This window comes from Silene latifolia, unplaced genomic scaffold (assembly GCF_048544455.1).
Source record: "Silene latifolia isolate original U9 population unplaced genomic scaffold, ASM4854445v1 scaffold_128, whole genome shotgun sequence".
NCBI lineage: Eukaryota > Viridiplantae > Streptophyta > Magnoliopsida > Caryophyllales > Caryophyllaceae > Silene > Silene latifolia.
The window spans coordinates 450,311-472,784 of NW_027413131.1; the positions used below are offsets into that span (position 1 = coordinate 450,311).

The following is a 22,474-nucleotide window of genomic DNA, read 5'->3' on the forward strand; positions in this document are numbered from 1 at the left end:
GAACAAAAACAAATGGTTCACACAACGAGTCACAAGGACTAATGAACTAGAACAAATGATTTACACAACGAGTCACAATGATTAATAAACAAGAACAAATGGTTTACACAAGGAGTCACAAGGAATAATTAACAAGGTCAAATGATTTACATAACGAGTCATAATGAATAATGAATTAGGACAAATGATTCACAAAACGAGTCACAATGACTAATGAACTAGAACAAATGATTCACACAAGGAGTCACATTGACTAATGAACAAGGACAAATGGTTCACACAACGAGTCACAAGAACTAATGAACAAGGACAAATGATTCACACAATGAGTCACAAGGACTAATGAACAAGAACAAATGGTTCACACAACGAGTCACAAGGACTAATGAACAAGAACAAATGGTTCACACAACGAGTCACAAGGACTAATGAACTAGAACAAATGATTTACACAACGAGTCACAATGACTAATAAACAAGAACAAATGGTTTACACAAGGAGTCACAAGGACTAATTAACAAGGTCAAATGATTTACATAACGAGTCATAATGAATAATGAATTAGGACAAATGATTCACAAAACGAGTCACAATGACTAATGAACTAGAACAAATGATTCACACAAGGAGTCACATTGACTAATGAACAAGGACAAATGGTTCACACAACGAGTCACAAGGACTAATGAACAAGGAGAAATGATTCACACAATGAGTCACAAGGACTAATGAACAAGAACAAATGGTTCACACAACGAGTCACAAAGACTAATAAACAAGAACAAATGGTTCACACAACGAGTCACAAGGACTAATGAACTAGAACAAATGATTTACACAACGAGTCGAAAGGACTAATTAACAAGGACAAATGATTCACACAAGGAGTCACAATGACTAATGAACAAAGACAAATGGTTTACAACGAGTCACAAGGACTAATTAACAAGGACAAATGATTTACACAGCGAGTCACAATGGCAAATGAACTAGAACAAATGATTCACACAAGGAGTCACAATGACTAATGAACAAGGACAAATGGTTCACACAACGAGTCACAAGGACTAATGAACAAGGACAAATGATTCACACAACGAGTCACAAGGACTAATGAACAAGAACAAATGGTTCACACAACGAGTCACAAGGACTAATGAACAAGAACAAATGGTTCACACAATGAGTCACAAGGGCTAATGAACTAGAACAAATGATTTACACAACGAGTCACAATGACTAATAAACAAGGACAAATGGTTTACACAAGGAGTCACAAGGACTAATTAACAAGGTCAAATGATTTACATAACGAGTCATAATGAATAATGAACTAGGACAAATGATTCACAAAACGAGTCACAATGACTAATGAACTAGAACAAATGATTCACACAAGGAGTCACATTGACTAATAAACAAGAACAAATGGTTCACACAACGAGTCACAAGGACTAATGAACTAGAACAAATGATTTACACAACGAGTCAAAAGGACTAATTAACAAGGACAAATGATTCACACAACGAGTCACAAGGACTAATGAACAAAGACAAATGGTTTACAACGAGTCACAAGGACTAATTAACAAGGACAAATGATTCACACAACGAGTCACAAGGACAAATGAACTAGAACAAATGATTCACACAAGGAGTCACAATGACTAATGAACAAGGACAAATGGTTCACACAACGAGTCACAAGGACTAATGAACAAGGACAAATGATTCACACAACGAGTCACAAGGACTAATGAACAAGGACAAATGGTTCACACAACGAGTCACAAGGACTAATGAACAAGAACAAATGATTCACACAACGAGTCACAAGGACTAATGAACAAGAACAAATGGTTCACACAACGAGTCACAAGGACTAATGAACAAGAACAAATGGTTCACACAACGAGTCACAAGGACTAATGAACTAGAACAAATGATTTACACAACGAGTCACAATGACTAATAAACAAGAACAAATGGTTTACACAAGGAGTCACAAGGACTAATTAACAAGGTCAAATGATTTACATAACGAGTCATAATGAATAATGAATTAGAACAAATGATTCACAAAACGAGTCACAATGACTAATGAACTAGAACAAATGATTCACACAAGGAGTCACATTGACTAATGAACAAGGACAAATGGTTCACACAACGAGTCACAAGGACTAATGAACAAGGAGAAATGATTCACACAATGAGTCACAAGGACTAATGAACAAGAACAAATGGTTCACACAACGAGTCACAAAGACTAATAAACAAGAACAAATGGTTCACACAACGAGTCACAAGGACTAATGAACTAGAACAAATGATTTACACAACGAGTCGAAAGGACTAATTAACAAGGACAAATGATTCACACAAGGAGTCACAATGACTAATGAACAAAGACAAATGGTTTACAACGAGTCACAAGGACTAATTAACAAGGACAAATGATTTACACAGCGAGTCACAATGGCAAATGAACTAGAACAAATGATTCACACAAGGAGTCACAATGACTAATGAACAAGGACAAATGGTTCACACAACGAGTCACAAGGACTAATGAACAAGGACAAATGATTCACACAACGAGTCACAAGGACTAATGAACAAGAACAAATGGTTCACACAACGAGTCACAAGGACTAATGAACAAGAACAAATGGTTCACACAATGAGTCACAAGGGCTAATGAACTAGAACAAATGATTTACACAACGAGTCACAATGACTAATAAACAAGGACAAATGGTTTACACAAGGAGTCACAAGGACTAATTAACAAGGTCAAATGATTTACATAACGAGTCATAATGAATAATGAACTAGGACAAATGATTCACAAAACGAGTCACAATGACTAATGAACTAGAACAAATGATTCACACAAGGAGTCACATTGACTAATAAACAAGAACAAATGGTTCACACAACGAGTCACAAGGACTAATGAACTAGAACAAATGATTTACACAACGAGTCGAAAGGACTAATTAACAAGGACAAACGATTCGCACAGCGAGTCACAAGGACTAATGAACAAAACAAATGGTTTACAACGAGTCACAAGGACTAATTAACAAGGACAAATGATTTACACAACGAGTCACAATGACAAATGAACAAGAACAAATGATTCACACAATGAGTCACTAGACTAATGAACAAGGACAAATGTTTCACACAACGAGTCACAAGGACTAATGAACAAGGACAAATGATTCACACAACGAGTCACAAGGACTAATGAACAAGAACAAATGGTTCACACAACGAGTCACAAGGACTAATGAACAAAAACAAATGGTTCACACAACGAGTCACAAGGACTAATGAACTAGAACAAATGATTTACACAACGAGTCACAATGACTAATAAACAAGAACAAATGGTTTACACAAGGAGTCACAAGGACTAATTAACAAGGTCAAATGATTTACATAACGAGTCATAATGAATAATGAATTAGGACAAATGATTCACAAAACGAGTCACAATGACTAATGAACTAGAACAAATGATTCACACAAGGAGTCACATTGACTAATGAACAAGGACAAATGGTTCACACAACGAGTCACAAGGAATAATGAACAAGGAGAAATGATTCACACAATGAGTCACAAGGACTAATGAACAAGAACAAATGGTTCACACAACGAGTCACAAAGACTAATAAACAAGAACAAATGGTTCACACAACGAGTCACAAGGACTAATGAACTAGAACAAATGATTTACACAACGAGTGAGAAGGACTAATTAACAAGGACAAATGATTCACACAAGGAGTCACAATGACTAATGAACAAAGACAAATGGTTTACAACGAGTCACAAGGACTAATTAACAAGGACAAATGATTTACACAACGAGTCACAATGGCAAATGAACTAGAACAAATGATTCACACAAGGAGTCACAATGACTAATGAACAAGGACAAATGGTTCACACAACGAGTCACAAGGACTAATGAACAAGGACAAATGATTCACACAACGAGTCACAAGGACTAATGAACAAGAACAAATGGTTCACACAACGAGTCACAAGGACTAATGAACAAGAACAAATGGTTCACACAATGAGTCACAAGGACTAATGAACTAGAACAAATGATTTACACAACGAGTCACAATGACTAATAAACAAGGACAAATGGTTTACACAAGGAGTCACAAGGACTAATTAACAAGGTCAAATGATTTACATAACGAGTCATAATGAATAATGAACAAGGACAAATGATTCACAAAACGAGTCACAATGACTAATGAACAAGAACAAATGATTCACACAAGGAGTCACAATGACTAATAAACAAGAACAAATGGTTCACACAACGAGTCACAAGGACTAAAGAACTAGAACAAATGATTTACACAACGAGTCACAAGGACTAATAACAAGACAAATGATTCACACAACGAGTCACAAGGACTAATGAACAAAGACAAATGGTTTTCAACGAGTCACAAGGACTAATTAACAAGGACAAATGATTTACACAACGAGTCACAATGACTAATGAACAAGAACAAATGATTCACACAAGGAGTCACAAGGACTAATGAACAAGGACAAATGGTTCACACAACGAGTCACAAGGACTAATGAACAAGAACAAATGGTTCACACAACGAGTCACAAGGACTAATGAACAAAAACAAATGGTTCACACAACGAGTCACAAGGACTAATGAACAAGAACAAATGATTTACACAACGAGTCACAATGACTAATAAACAAGAACAAATGGTTTACACAAGGAGTCACAAGGAATAATTAACAAGGTCAAATGATTTACATAACGAGTCATAATGAATAATGAATTAGGACAAATGATTCACAAAACGAGTCACAATGACTAATGAACTAGAACAAATGATTCACACAAGGAGTCACATTGACTAATGAACAAGGACAAATGGTTCACACAACGAGTCACAAGGACTAATGAACAAGGAGAAATGATTCACACAATGAGTCACAAGGACTAATGAACAAGAACAAATGGTTCACACAACGAGTCACAAAGACTAATAAACAAGAACAAATGGTTCACACAACGAGTCACAAGGACTAATGAACTAGAACAAATGATTTACACAACGAGTCGAAAGGACTAATTAACAAGGACAAATGATTCACACAATGAGTCACAATGACTAATGAACAAAGACAAATGGTTTACAACGAGTCACAAGGACTAATTAACAAGGACAAATGATTTACACAGCGAGTCACAATGGCAAATGAACTAGAACAAATGATTCACACAAGGAGTCACAATGACTAATGAACAAGGACAAATGGTTCACACAACGAGTCACAAGGACTAATGAACAAGGACAAATGATTCACACAACGAGTCACAAGGACTAATGAACAAGAACAAATGGTTCACACAACGAGTCACAAGGACTAATGAACAAGAACAAATGGTTCACACAATGAGTCACAAGGGCTAATGAACTAGAACAAATGATTTACACAACGAGTCACAATGACTAATAAACAAGGACAAATGGTTTACACAAGGAGTCACAAGGACTAATTAACAAGGTCAAATGATTTACATAATGAGTCATAATGAATAATGAACTAGGACAAATGATTCACAAAACGAGTCACAATGACTAATGAACTAGAACAAATGATTCACAAGGAAGGAGTCAATTGACTAATAAACAAGAACAAATGGTTCACACAACGAGTCACAAGGACTAAAGAACTAGAACAAATGATTTACACAACGAGTCACAAGGACTAATTAACAATGACAAATGATTCACACAACGAGTCACAAGGACTAATGAACAAAGACAAATGGTTTACAACGAGTCACAAGGACTAATTAACAAGGACAAATGATTTACACAACGAGTCACAATGACAAATGAACTAGAACAAATGACTCACACAAGGAGTCACAAGGACTAATGAACAAGGACAAATGGTTCACACAACGAGTCACAAGGACTAATGAACAAGAACAAATGGTTCACACAACGAGTCACAAGGACTAATGAACAAAAACAAATGGTTCACACAACGAGTCACAAGGACTAATGAACTAGAACAAATGATTTACACAACGAGTCACAATGATTAATAAACAAGAACAAATGGTTTACACAAGGAGTCACAAGGACTAATTAACAAGGACAAATGATTTACATAACGAGTCATAATGAATAATGAATTAGGACAAATGATTCACAAAACGAGTCACAATGACTAATGAACTAGAACAAATGATTCACACAAGGAGTCACAATTACTAATAAACAAGAACAAATGGTTCACACAACGAGTCACAAGGACTAATGAACTAGAACAAATGATTTACACAACGAGTCGAAAGGACTAATTAACAAGGACAAATGATTCACACAACAAGGACTAATGAACAAGGTTCACACAACGAGTCACAAGGACTAATGAACAAAGACAAATGGTTCACAAAACGAGTCACAAGGACTAATTAACAAGGACAAATGATTTACACAACGAGTCACAATGACAAATGAACAAGAACAAATGATTCACACAAGGAGTCACAATCACAATTGACTAATGAACAAGGACAAATGGTTCACACAACGAGTCACAAGGACTAATGAACAAGAACAAATGGTTCACACAACGAGTCACAAGGACTAATGAACAAAAACAAATGGTTCACACAACGAGTCAAGAACAAATGGGACTAATGAACAAGAACAAATGATTTACACAACGAGTCACAATGACTAATAAACAAGAACAAATGGTTTACACAAGGAGTCACAAGGACTAATTAACAAGGTCAAATGATTTACATAACGAGTCATAATGAATAATGAATTAGGACAAATGATTCACAAAACGAGTCACAATGACTAATGAACTAGAACAAATGATTCACACAAGGAGTCACAATTACTAATGAACAAGGACAAATGGTTCACACAACGAGTCACAAGGACTAATGAACAAGGAGAAATGATTCACACAATGAGTCACAAGGACTAATGAACAAGAACAAATGGTTCACACAACGAGTCACAAAGACTAATAAACAAGAACAAATGGTTCACACAACGAGTCACAAGGACTAATGAACTAGAACAAATGATTTACAAACGAGTCAAGGACTAATTAACAAGGATAAATGATTCACACAATGAGTCACAATGACTAATGAACAAAGACAAATGGTTTACAACGAGTCACAAGGACTAATTAACAAGGACAAATGATTTACACAGCGAGTCACAATGGCAAATGAACTAGAACAAATGATTCACACAAGGAGTCACAATGACTAATGAACAAGGACAAATGGTTCACACAACGAGTCACAAGGACTAATGAACAAGGACAAATGATTCACACAACGAGTCACAAGGACTAATGAACAAGAACAAATGGTTCACACAACGAGTCACAAGGACTAATGAACAAGAACAAATGGTTCACACAATGAGTCACAAGGGCTAATGAACTAGAACAAATGATTTACACAACGAGTCACAATGACTAATAAACAAGGACAAATGGTTTACACAAGGAGTCACAAGGACTAATTAACAAGGTCAAATGATTTACATAACGAGTCATAATGAATAATGAACTAGGACAAATGATTCACAAAACGAGTCACAATGACTAATGAACTAGAACAAATGATTCACACAAGGAGTCACATAGACTAATAAACAAGAACAAATGGTTCACACAACGAGTCACAAGGACTAAAGAACTAGAACAAATGATTTACACAACGAGTCACAAGGACTAATTAACAAGGACAAATGATTCACACAACGAGTCACAAGGACTAATGAACAAAGACAAATGGTTTACAACGAGTCACAAGGACTAATTAACAAGGACAAATGATTTACACAACGAGTCACAATGACAAATGAACAAGAACAAATGGTTCACACAAGGAGTCACAAGGACTAATGAACAAGAACAAATGGTTCACACAACGAGTCACAAGGACTAATGAACAAGAACAAATGGTTCACACAACGAGTCACAAGGACTAATGAACAAGAACAAATGGTTCACACAACGAGTCACAAGGACTAATGAACTAGAACAAATGATTTACACAACGAGTCACAATGATTAATAAACAAGAACAAATGGTTTACACAAGGAGTCACAAGGAATAATTAACAAGGTCAAATGATTTACATAACGAGTCATAATGAATAATGAATTAGGACAAATGATTCACAAAACGAGTCACAATGACTAATGAACTAGAACAAATGATTCACACAAGGAGTCACATTGACTAATGAACAAGGACAAATGGTTCACACAACGAGTCACAAGGACTAATGAACAAGGAGAAATGATTCACACAATGAGTCACAAGGACTAATGAACAAGAACAAATGGTTCACACAACGAGTCACAAAGACTAATAAACAAGAACAAATGGTTCACACAACGAGTCACAAGGACTAATGAACTAGAACAAATGATTTACACAACGAGTCGAAAGGACTAATTAACAAGGACAAATGATTCACACAAGGAGTCACAATGACTAATGAACAAAGACAAATGGTTTACAACGAGTCACAAGGACTAATTAACAAGGACAAATGATTTACACACCGAGTCACAATGGCAAATGAACTAGAACAAATGATTCACACAAGGAGTCACAATGACTAATGAACAAGGACAAATGGTTCACACAACGAGTCACAAGGACTAATGACCAAGGACAAATGATTCACACAACGAGTCACAAGGACTAATGAACAAGAACAAATGGTTCACACAACGAGTCACAAGAACTAATGAACAAGAACAAATGGTTCACACAATGAGTCACAAGGGCTAATGAACTAGAACAAATGATTTACACAACGAGTCACAATGACTAATAAACAAGGACAAATGGTTTACAGAAGGAGTCACAAGGACTAATTAACAAGGTCAAATGATTTACATAACGAGTCATAATGAATAATGAACTAGGACAAATGATTCACAAAACGAGTCACAATGACTAATACACTAGAACAAATGATTCACACAAGGAGTCACATTGACTAATAAACAAGAACAAATGGTTCACACAACGAGTCACAAGGACTAATGAACTAGAACAAATGATTTACACAACGAGTCGAAAGGACTAATTAACAAGGACAAACGATTCGCACAGCGAGTCACAAGGACTAATGAACAAAACAAATGGTTTACAACGAGTCACAAGGACTAATTAACAAGGACAAATGATTCACACAACGAGTCACAATTACAAATGAACTAGAACAAATGATTCACACAAGGAGTCACAAAGACTAATGAACAAGGACAAATGGTTCACACAACGAGTCACAAGGACTAATGAACAAGGACAAATGATTCACACAACGAGTCACAAGGACTAATGAACAAGGACCAATGGTTCACACAATAGAGTCACAAGGACTAATGAACAAGAACAAATGATTCACACAACGAGTCACAAGGACTAATGAACAAGAACAAATGGTTCACACAACGAGTCTCAAGGACTAATGAACAAGAACAAATGGTTCACACAACGAGTCACATGGGCTAATGAACTAGAACAAATGATTTACACAACGAGTCACAATGACTAATAAACAAGAACAAATGGTTTACACAAGGAGTCACAAGGACTAATTAACAAGGTCAAATGATTTACATAACGAGTCATAATGAATAATGAATTAGGACAAATGATTCACAAAACGAGTCACAATGACTAATGAACTAGAACAAATGATTCACACAAGGAGTCACATTGACTAATGAACAAGGACAAATGGTTAACACAACGAGTCACAAGGACTAATGAACAAGGAGAAATGATTCACACAATGAGTCACAAGGACTATTGAACAAGAACAAATGGTTCACACAACGAGTCACAAAGACTAATAAACAAGAACAAATGGTTCACACAACGAGTCACAAGGACTAATGAACTAGAACAAATGATTTACACAACGAGTCGAAAGGACTAATTAACAAGGACAAATGATTCACACAAGGAGTCACAATGACTAATGAACAAAGACAAATGGTTTACAACGAGTCACAAGGACTAATTAACAAGGACAAATGATTTTCACAATGAGTCACAATGATAAATGAACTAGAACAAATGATTCACACAAGGAGTCACAATGACTAATGAACAAGGACAAATGGTTCACACAACGAGTCACAAGGACTAATGAACAAGGACAAATGATTCACACAACGAGTCACAAGGACTAATGAACAAGAACAAATGGTTCACACAACGAGTCACAAGGACTAATGAACAAGAACAAATGGTTCACACAATGAGTCACAAGGACTAATGAACTAGAACAAATGATTTACACAACGAGTCACAATGACTAATAAACAAGGACAAATGGTTTACACAAGGAGTCACAAGGACTAATTAACAAGGTCAAATGATTTACATAACGAGTCATAATGAATAATGAACTAGGACAAATGATTCACAAAACGAGTCACAATGACTAATGAACTAGAACAAATGATTCACACAAGGAGTCACATTGACTAATAAACAAGAACAAATGGTTCACACAACGAGTCACAAGGACTAATGAACTAGAACAAATGATTTACACAACGAGTCAAAAGGACTAATTAACAAGGACAAATGATTCACACAACGAGTCACAAGGACTAATGAACAAAGACAAATGGTTTACAACGAGTCACAAGGACTAATTAACAAGGACAAATGATTCACACAACGAGTCACAAGGACAAATGAACTAGAACAAATGATTCACACAAGGAGTCACAATGACTAATGAACAAGGACAAATGGTTCACACAACGAGTCACAAGGACTAATGAACAAGGAGAAATGATTCACACAACGAGTCACAAGGACTAATGAACAAGGACAAATGGACACAATAGAGTCACAAGGACTAATGAACAAGAACAAATGATTCACACAACGAGTCACAAGGACTAATGAACAAGAACAAATGGTTCACACAACGAGTCACAAGGGCTAATGAACAAGAACAAATGGTTCACACAACGAGTCACAAGGGCTAATGAACTAGAACAAATGATTTACACAACGAGTCACAATGACTAATAAACAAGAACAAATGGTTTACACAAGGAGTCACAAGGACTAATTAACAAGGTCAAATGATTTACATAACGAGTCATAATGAATAATGAATTAGGACAAATGATTCACAAAACGAGTCACAATGACTAATGAACTAGAACAAATGATTCACACAAGGAGTCACATTGACTAATGAACAAGGACAAATGCTTCACACAACGTTTCACAAGGACTAATGAACAAGGAGAAATGATTCACACAATGAGTCACAAGGACTAATGAACAAGAACAAATGGTTCACACAACGAGTCACAAAGACTAATAAACAAGAACAAATGGTTCACACAACGAGTCACAAGGACTAATGAACTAGAACAAATGATTTACACAACGAGTCAGAAGGACTAATTAACAAGGATAAATGATTCACACAAGGAGTCCCAATGAGTAATGAACAAAGACAAATGGTTTACAACGAGTCACAAGGACTAATTAACAAGGACAAATGATTTGCACAGCGAGTCACAATGGCAAATGAACTAGAACAAATGATTCACACAATGAGTCACAATGACTAATGAACAAGGACAAATGGTTCACACAACGAGTCACAAGGACTAATGAACAAGGACAAATGATTCACACAACGAGTCACAAGGACTAATGAACAAGAACAAATGGTTCACACAACGAGTCACAAGGACTAATGAACAAGAACAAATGGTTCACACAATGAGTCACAAGGGCTAATGAACTAGAACAAATGATTTACACAACGAGTCACAATGACTAATAAACAAGGACAAATGGTTTACACAAGGAGTCACAAGGACTAATTAACAAGGTCAAATGATTTACATAATGAGTCATAATGAATAATGAACTAGGACAAATGATTCACAAAACGAGTCACAATGACTAATGAACTAGAACAAATGATTCACAGAAGGAGTCATATTGACTAATAAACAAGAACAAATGGTTCACACAACGAGTCACAAGGACTAAAGAACTAGAACAAATGATTTACACAATGAGTCAGAAGGAGTAATTAACAAGGACTAATGATTCACACAACGACTCACAAGGAGTAATGAACAAAGACAAATGGTTTACAACGAGTCACAAGGACTAATTAACAAGGACAAATGATTTTTACAACGAGTCACAATGACAAATGAACTAGAACAAATGTTTCACACAAGGAGTCACAATTACTAATGAACAAGGACAAATGGTTCACACAACGAGTCACAAGGACTAATGAACAAAAACAAATGGTTCACACAACGAGTCACAAGGGCTAATGAACTAGAACAAATGATTTACACAACGAGTCACAATGACTAATAAACAAGAACAAATGGTTTACACAAGGAGTCACAAGGAATAATTAACAAGGTCAAATGATTTACATAACGAGTCAAAATGAATAATGAATTAGGACAAATGATTCACAAAACGAGTCACAATGACTAATGAACTAGAACAAATGATTCACACAAGGAGTCACATTGACTAATGAACAAGGACAAATGGTTCACACAACGAGTCACAAGGACTAATGAACAAGGAGAAATCATTCACAAAATTAGTCACAAGGACTAATGAACAAGAACAAATGGTTCACACAACGAGTCACAAAGACTAATAAACAAGAACAAATGGTTCACACAACGAGTCACAAAGACTAATGAACTAGAACAAATGATTTACACAACGAGTCAGAAGGACTAATTAACAAGGATAAATGATTCACACAAGGAGTCACAATGACTAATGAACAAAGACAAATGGTTTACAACGAGTCACAAGGACTAATTAACAAGGACAAATGATTTGCACAGCGAGTCACAATGGCAAATGAACTAGAACAAATGATTCACACAAGGAGTCACAATGACTAATGAACAAGGACAAATGGTTCACACAACGAGTCACAAGGACTAATGAACAAGGACAAATGATTCACACAACGAGTCACAAGGACTAATGAACAAGAACAAATGGTTCACACAACGAGTCACAAGGACTAATGAACAAGAACAAATGGTTCACACAATGAGTCACAAGGGCTAATGAACTAGAACAAATGATTTACACAACGAGTCACAATGACTAATAAACAAGGACAAATGGTTTACACAAGGAGTCACAAGGACTAATTAACAAGGTCAAATGATTTACATAACGAGTTATAATGAATAATGAACTAGGACAAATGATTCACAAAACGAGTCACAATGACTAATGAACTAGAACAAATGATTCACACAAGGAGTCACATTGACTAATAAACAAGAACAAATGGTTCACACAACGAGTCACAAGGACTAAAGAACTAGAACAAATGATTTACACAACGAGTCACAAGGACTAATTAACAAGGACAAATGATTCACACAACGAGTCACAAGGACTAATGAACAAAGACAAATGGTTTACAACGAGTCACAAGGACTAATTAACAAGGACAAATGATTTACACAACGAGTCACAATGACAAATTAACTAGAACAAATGATTCACACAAGGAGTCACAATTACTAATGAACAAGGACAAATGGTTCACACAACGAGTCACAAGGACTAATGAACAAGGACAAATGATTCACACAACGAGTCACAAGGACTAATGAACAAGGACAAATGGTTCACACAACGAGTCACAAGGACTAATGAACAAGGACAAATGGTTCACACAATGAGTCACAAGGACTAATGAACAAGGAGAAATGATTCACACAATGAGTCACAAGGACTAATGAACAAGAACAAATGGTTCACACAACGAGTCACAAAGACTAATAAACAAGAACAAATGGTTCACACAACGAGTCACAAGGACTAATGAACTAGAACAAATGATTTACACAACGAGTCAGAAGGACTAATTAACAAGGATAAATGATTCACACAAGGAGTCACAATGAGTAATGAACAAAGACAAATGGTTTACAACGAGTCACAAGGACTAATTAACAAGGACAAATGATTTGCACAGCGAGTCACAATGGCAAATGAACTAGAACAAATGATTCACACAATGAGTCACAATGACTAATGAATAAGGACAAATGGTTCACACAACGAGTCACAAGGACTAATGAACAAGGACAAATGATTCACACAACGAGTCACAAGGACTAATGAACAAGAACAAATGGTTCACACAACGAGTCACAAGGACTAATGAACAAGAACAAATGGTTCACACAATGAGTCACAAGGGCTAATGAACTAGAACAAATGATTTACACAACGAGTCACAATGACTAATAAACAAGGACAAATGGTTTACACAAGGAGTCACAAGGACTAATTAACAAGGTCAAATGATTTACATAACGAGTCATAATGAATAATGAACTAGGACAAATGATTCACAAAACGAGTCACAATGACTAATGAACTAGAACAAATGATTCACACAAGGAGTCACATTGACTAATAAACAAGAACAAATGGTTCACACAACGAGTCACAAGGACTAATGAACTAGAACAAATGATTTACACAACGAGTCGAAAGGACTAATTAACAAGGACAAATGGTTCACAACGAGTCACAAGGACTAATGAACAAAGACAAATGGTTTACAACGAGTCACAAGGACTAATTAACAAGGACAAATGATTCACAAAACGAGTCACAATGACTAATGATCTAGAACAAATGGTTCACACAAGGAGTCACATTGACTAATGAACAAGGACAAATGGTTCACACAACGAGTCACAAGTACTAATGAACAAGGAGAAATGATTCACACAATGAGTCACAAGGACTAATGAACAAGAACAAATGGTTCACACAACGAGTCACAAAGACTAATAAACAAGAACAAATGGTTCACACAACGAGTCACAAGTACTAATGAACTAGAACAAATGATTTACACAACGAGTCAGAAGGACTAATTAACAAGGATAAATGATTCACACAATGAGTCACAATGACTAATGAACAAAGAACAAATGGTTCACACAACGAGTCACAAGGACTAAAGAACTAGAACAAATGATTTACACAACGAGTCAGAAGGACTAATTAACAAGGACTAATGATTCACACAACGAGTCACAATGACTAATGAACAAAGACAAATGGTTTACAACGAGTGACAAGGACTAAATAACAAGGACAAATGATTTACACAGCGAGTCACAATGGCAAATGAACTAGAACAAATGATTCACACAAGGAGTCACAATGACTAATGAACAAGGACAAATGGTTCACACAACGAGTCACAAGGACTAATGAACAAGGACAAATGATTCACACAACGAGTCACAATGACTAATGAACAAGAACAAATGGTTCACACAACGAGTCACAAGGACTAATGAACAAGAACAAATGGTTCACACAATGAGTCACAAGGGCTAATGAACTAGAACAAATGATTTACACAACGAGTCACAATGACTAATAAACAAGGACAAATGGTTTACACAAGGAGTCACAAGGACTAATTAACAAGGTCAAATGATTTACATAACGAGTCATAATGAATAATGAACTAGGACAAATGATTCACAAAACGAGTCACAATGACTAATGAACTAGAACAAATGATTCACACAAGGAGTCACATTGACTAATGAACAAGGACAAATGGTTCACACAACGAGTCACAAGGACTAATGAACAAGGAGAAATGATTCACACAATGAGTCACAAGGACTAATGAACAAGAACAAATGGTTCACACAACGAGTCACAAAGACTAATAAACAAGAACAAATGGTTCACACAACGAGTCACAAGGACTAATGAACTAGAACAAATGATTTACACAACGAGTCGAAAGGACTAATTAACAAGGACAAATGATTCACACAAGGAGTCACAATGACTAATGAACAAAGACAAATGGTTTACAACGAGTCACAAGGACTAATTAACAAGGACAAATGATTTACACAAAGAGTCACAATGACAAATGAACTAGAACAAATGATTCACACAAGGAGTCACAATGACTAATGAACAAGGACAAATGGTTCACACAACGAGTCACAAGGACTAATGAACAAGGACAAATGTTTCACACAACGAGTCACAAGGACTAATGAACAAGAACAAATGGTTCACACAACGAGTCACAAGGACTAATGAACAAGAACAAATGGTTCACACAATGAGTCACAAGAGCTAATGAACTAGAACAAATGATTTACACAACGAGTCACAATGACTAATAAACAAGGACAAATGGTTTACACAAGGAGTAACAAGGACTAATTAACAAGGTCAAATGATTTACACAAACGAGTTATAATGAATAATGAACTAAGACAAATGATTCACAAAACGAGTCACAATGACTAATGAACTAGAACAAATGATTCACACAAGGAGTCACATTGACTAATAAACAAGAACAAATGGTTCACACAACGAGTCACAAGGACTAAAGAACTAGAACAAATGATTTACACAACGAGTCACAAGGACTAATTAACAAGGACTAATGATTCACACAACGAGTCACAAGGAGTAATGAACAAAGACAAATGGTTTACAACGAGTCACAAGGACTAATTAACAAGGACAAATGTTTTACACAACGAGTCACAATGACAAATGAACTAGAACAAATGATTCACACAAGGAGTCAAAATTACTAATGAACAAGGACAAATGGTTCACACAACGAGTCACAAGGACTAATGAACAAGGACAAATGATTCACACAACGAGTCACAAGGACTAATGAACAAGGACAAATGGTTCACACAACGAGTCACAAGGACTAATGAACAAGAACAAATGGTTCACACAACGAGTCACAAGGGCTAATGAACTAGAACAAATGATTTACACAACGAGTCACAATGACTAATAAACAAGGACAAATGGTTTACACAAGGAGTCACAAGGACTAATTAACAAGGTCAAATGATTTACATAACGAGTCATAATGAATAATGAATTAGGACAAATGATTCACAAAACGAGTCACAATGACTAATGAACTAGAACAAATGATTCACACAAGGAGTCACATTGACTAATGAACAAGGACAAATGGTTCACACAACGAGTCACAAGGACTAATGAATAAGGAGAAATGATTCACACAATGAGTCACAAGGACTAATGAACAAGAACAAATGGTTCACACAACGAGTCACAAAGACTAATAAACAAGAACAAATGGTTCACACAACGAGTCACAAGGACTAATGAACTAGAACAAATGATTTACACAACGAGTCGAAAGGACTAATTAACAAGGATAAATGATTCACACAATGAGTCACAATGACTAATGAACAAAGACAAATGGTTTACAACGAGTCACAAGGACTAATTAACAAGGACAAATGATTTGCACAGCGAGTCACAATGGCAAATGAACTAGAACAAATGATTCACACAAGGAGTCACAATGACTAATGAACAATGACAAATGGTTCACACAACGAGTCACAAGGACTAATGAACAAGGACAAATGATTCACACAACGAGTCACAAGGACTAATGAACAAGAACAAATGGTTCACACAACGAGTCACAAGGACTAATGAACAAGAACAAATGGTTCACACAATGAGTCACAAGGGCTAATGAACTAGAACAAATGATTTACACAACGAGTCACAATGACTAATAAACAAGGACAAATGGTTTACACAAGGAGTCACAAGGACTAATTAACAAGGTCAAATGATTTACATAACGAGTCATAATGAATAATGAACTAGGACAAATGATTCACAAAACGAGTCACAATGACTAATGAACTAGAACAAATGATTCACACAAGGAGTCACATTGACTAATAAACAAGAACAAATGGTTCACACAACGAGTCACAAGGACTAATGAACTAGAACAAATGATTTACACAACGAGTCAGAAGGACTAATTAACAAGGACAAATGATTCACACGAGTCACAAGGACTAATGAACAAAGACAAATGGTTTACAACGAGTCACAAGGACTAATTAACAAGGACAAATGATTCACAAAACGAGTCACAATGACTAATGAACTAGAACAAATGGTTCACACAAGGAGTCACATTGTGTGAGACCCCTCGATAGGGCATCAAAAATAAAGCGGAAATTACGAGATTTAAAAAAAACCTTTAAGAGTTTAAAGTGCGAAATTCACCATAAGTGATCAAACAAAAATGAAAAGAAAGATAATTAAGTTTTACAATTTAAAACAAGTGCGTTGGGGAAAAGATATCCCACGAATAAACACAAGTCTAACGATAGGTGAGTCTAAGCAACCTATAACTAAGGTCCAAGGTTCAACGTTCTCGCTAGCTCACACGTCTTCCCCATAATCTGCATCACAAACCTGTCATTCATGTAAACATGAACGCCACAAAAAGTGGGGAGTAACTCGTGGTTCTCCCGGCCACAATATGTCAAAATGCACATAAGCAAGAACTTAATTAAACATATTGATCATGCATCATACTTGAATAATATGGACAAGGGAATATAACGATAATCATAACGAGATAGGCATATTGCATTCTTAATGAGATAGGCATGGTACATTATATTAAACACGCATTCAAGGTAACCAAAACATGGATATGAGATTAGGCATCGAATCATATGAAGAAGGTAAACAACGGATCAATTGAATAGAAAATACATGGATGGAAACCAATAGCCATTCCTTTGAAAACCTCTTAACAACCATAGCACGGGACGTGGCTACTAATGTCACATTCATACTTATGGCTTACATCTCACCATAAGAACGGATGGGAACATCAATCCCGGCGATCATATCGCAACTAGGGGCTTGCATCTCACCACTAGTATCCGATAGGACCAAGACTCTCACAAATAGTTATAGAAGACGTGCACTCTCGTATATAAGAACACGCCAATGACCGTAACAAGCAAGACATTTACAAAGGATTGACTCAAAACAAGACAAACCTCTAGACTCCAACCTCCTGGTAGGACGACGATCATAATACGGTCCTAGTCTAAATCTGGCCAGACTCTCGGGATGGACGACACCCGATTCGACATACAATCCCAAATCGTATCCAAGACTCGATCCATGACACCTAGCCGTGCCCCAAGGTCGAGTAACCCCAAATCGGAACCATGGTACCTATCCGTACCCCAAGGTCCGAAGAGGCGGAAGGAAGACAGCCCAACTCGGAAACAATGGCACATAATCGTGACCCAATGGCCGAGGGCAAATAAATAAGGAATGTCGAGTAGTCACACAATGTAAACCGTCACGCTCCGGTCACAAGTACGAGTAACAATGATTGCACAAACATAACGTAAACAATTCATGTGAAGCATGTATAAGTATAAGAGTATAACAAATATCAAGTACTCCCATGATAAAAGAGTCTCAACACATCATACACAAGCATTAGAACCAAAGTTAAGATGCATACCCAACAAGAAACTCAAAACCCAATCTATAACAACAAGTTTAGTACTCGACTACAACAAGGGTCAACTTCAAACGGTCATAACTTGAGTTCTATACATGATAATGAGGTGAAACCAGTTGGAGGTGATAGCTTATCCTCTTACGGTTCTAACGGTAGGTCATAAGCCTCAAACAAACAAGTAACGAAGAAGTTATGGCCATTTTACGAAAACTGGTCAGGCTTAAACCGCAGCCTGCGATAGTGGCCGGAGCCTGCGGTGGGTGCCGGAGCCTGCGGTGGGTGCCGGAGCCTGCGGTTTTCCCCTGCCACCGGACTGTTTGCACGACAATTTCCTACCCTTTCCGAAAGTCGATTCCTACCAATTTTTCATCCCAAATTCCTCTTAAATATACATGTTAACACAATAATACCTAATAGAAACCACAAGAATGTAATTGTCACACATCTTGATGGATTCAAGCACAAGATTTTGACCCAAAATCAAACAATTAATTCATCCAAACATCACAACTTTACCCAATTGAAAATCAATGTAACAACATGCTTAAAACTCTTCAACCAACCATGAGATGGTTGTTCATACAAACTCATTCAACAACATACATGTGAAACAAGAAAAGATTCAAACTTTAACATACATATGAACAAACTACAAAATATAAACACACAAATTTGACATAATGTCGAGTAACCCATCACCGTTACCTTTTTGCTCTTAATCTCTAATGTAATCGTCTCACAAGCAAGAATCCACTTCCGGGCCAACTCACCTTTCTCCTAAACATAAGAAAACACAAAATAAGACTAAAAATCGAAACTAGAAAAAGGGTACCATATAGAGGATGGCTCGACAGCCCCAATAATGGAGGAAAGTCGGATCTTTTCTTACCTAGAAAGAAGGAGGGCGATGAGAGGAAGAGATAGACGCGAAAATCACTTGAATCGGATAAGAATTGAGCAAATTATGGTGTTTTGAAGATTTGTAAGATAGATGTATAAAAATGGTGAGGGTTGTTGAAGATGAATTTCAGAAAAATGAAGAGGGAGATGAAGTTGTGAGGTGTTAGGTGAGGGTTTTATGAAAAGAAAAGAGAAGGAGAAAAGGCCCATAAGTTATAAAAAGCCCAACAACTCAAATTGAGTCGGTTTCCGCTAGAATTTTCGTCTCAAGCCCACTATAACTCAAGACGGGAGATATTATTATTATTATCATTATTATCCGACCAAAATATTTATTTTGTATAACTTAAGCTTTAAAAATATAATATTTATAAAAATCATGCTTAATAATGAAATTAATTAAATTAAATAATTAAAATATAAATAAGACAATGAAACGGTTAATTAAATTATAATTGCCAAAATAGAAAATTCGCGGGTGTTACAATCACCCCATCTTTTAAAAAGTTTCGTCCTCGAAACTTGAAAATGGAAATGAAATGTCGTATAAAATAAAACCGGAATTTTGAATTAGGTAACTAAAACATTCAAAAGGTTACTTATCGTAAGAATCAAAATCCTTTCAGAAGTCTCAATTAAAATTTTCCGACAGAACCAGATTCTCATCAAAGGAACGAAAATGCTCTCGTTGCGCATTCAAGAACATCACATTCCAAATCAAAGATATGGTCAAAAGCAAATCATTTGTATAAATCAAAAATCAAAATACTTTCAAAGACATTGATGAAGAGTTTTCAAAAGTATAAGTCTCATTCATGGAACGAAATTGCTCTTGTCGTGCACACAAGAACGCTAACTTTCCAAGTCTAAGACAAATTTAAAACAAAAATCATTCGCCGACAAGCGCAGAACAAGTTATTAAACGTTTCAAATAACGAGTTCTAACATCCGATCAACGTCAAAATCAAAAGAGAAGGCAATTCACTCAAATTTTCTTTTGCAAAGGTCAAAATAGAAGTAGAGGCTTCATTTCTAAATTAAAAAGGAAGTCAAATTCCTGAAAATATAATATTAAACTTTTGACAACGAAATCATAAGTAGACCAAAGCTAGTTAGAAATTGAGCAAAGTTAAAAGTAACTCGGGTTTAGCAATTAAAAATCAATAAAAAGGAGTTATACTCGTAGGACAAAAGGATAACTAAATCAAATTTTCGTTTTTGAACTCTTAAAATAGGTAGGGTTTAGTAAAAGTAACATAAACCTTTAACGACGAACCAAAAATGGTAGTTTGAAACGTTTAGAAATTTTATGAATTGAAAAGTAACTTAGATATCATGAAAACAAGATACGCTAAGAGGGTTCAAACTTAACCAACAAAGAGATAGGATGAACTTCCTAGGAGAAGAGTTGAAATCGAATCTACCAGGCTATCAAAGATTGAATTCCATAGGTTAGCATCAAATTCTAAAGGAGGAGCAAGCATAAACGAGGAAGAGAGGTATGAACGGAAACACTTATGGTCAAAGAGGACGGGAAGTTAGGCAACAAGGAAACACTAGATACTTAAATCTCGAACAACAAAGTCACCCCGAACGGCCCGAAAACTTCCTAACCACTAAACTCATAACCACATAACTCCCAAAAATTTCCTCAAAATACTCACAATTTACTCCTATGCTACCCCGTGGGTCAAGTCACTCCATCACAATTGTGATTCCATAACTCTCAAATATAAATCATCTATAAACGATTTCCATGAAACATCAAAACTACTAAAAGAGTTACACACATAACCAACTATCGACTACTAGGAGTTCTCACTATGGTAAAATCCTAAATCAAAGGTCAAAATCTCCAGGTCTTTATACTTTCTAACACTCCAAACCAAAATCTTATTCACACCCGAATTCACAAGCCTAAATGATCACATTCCCCAAATCTTAAAGACCACCAACCAAAAGTAAATAGATTGTCATACAATTTTTCCTACCCAACTCAACTCAAGTGCCACTAATCCAATTTTGACGAAATCAAGGTTTGCAAAGAATCCT

General features: G+C 36.0%; 1 long non-coding RNA gene across 1 annotated transcript; it reads right to left on the reverse strand.

Annotated features, from left to right (window-relative positions):
* Nucleotides 1–18,272: 18,272 nt before the first annotated feature.
* Nucleotides 18,273–20,695, reverse strand: LOC141637671 (uncharacterized). The gene is made up of 3 exons (XR_012541851.1): nucleotides 20,412–20,695; nucleotides 20,228–20,299; nucleotides 18,273–18,444 (listed from the first exon to the last, which is right to left on the reverse strand). It is a non-coding gene; the product is annotated as an uncharacterized LOC141637671 (long non-coding RNA).
* Nucleotides 20,696–22,474: the final 1,779 nt, after the last annotated feature.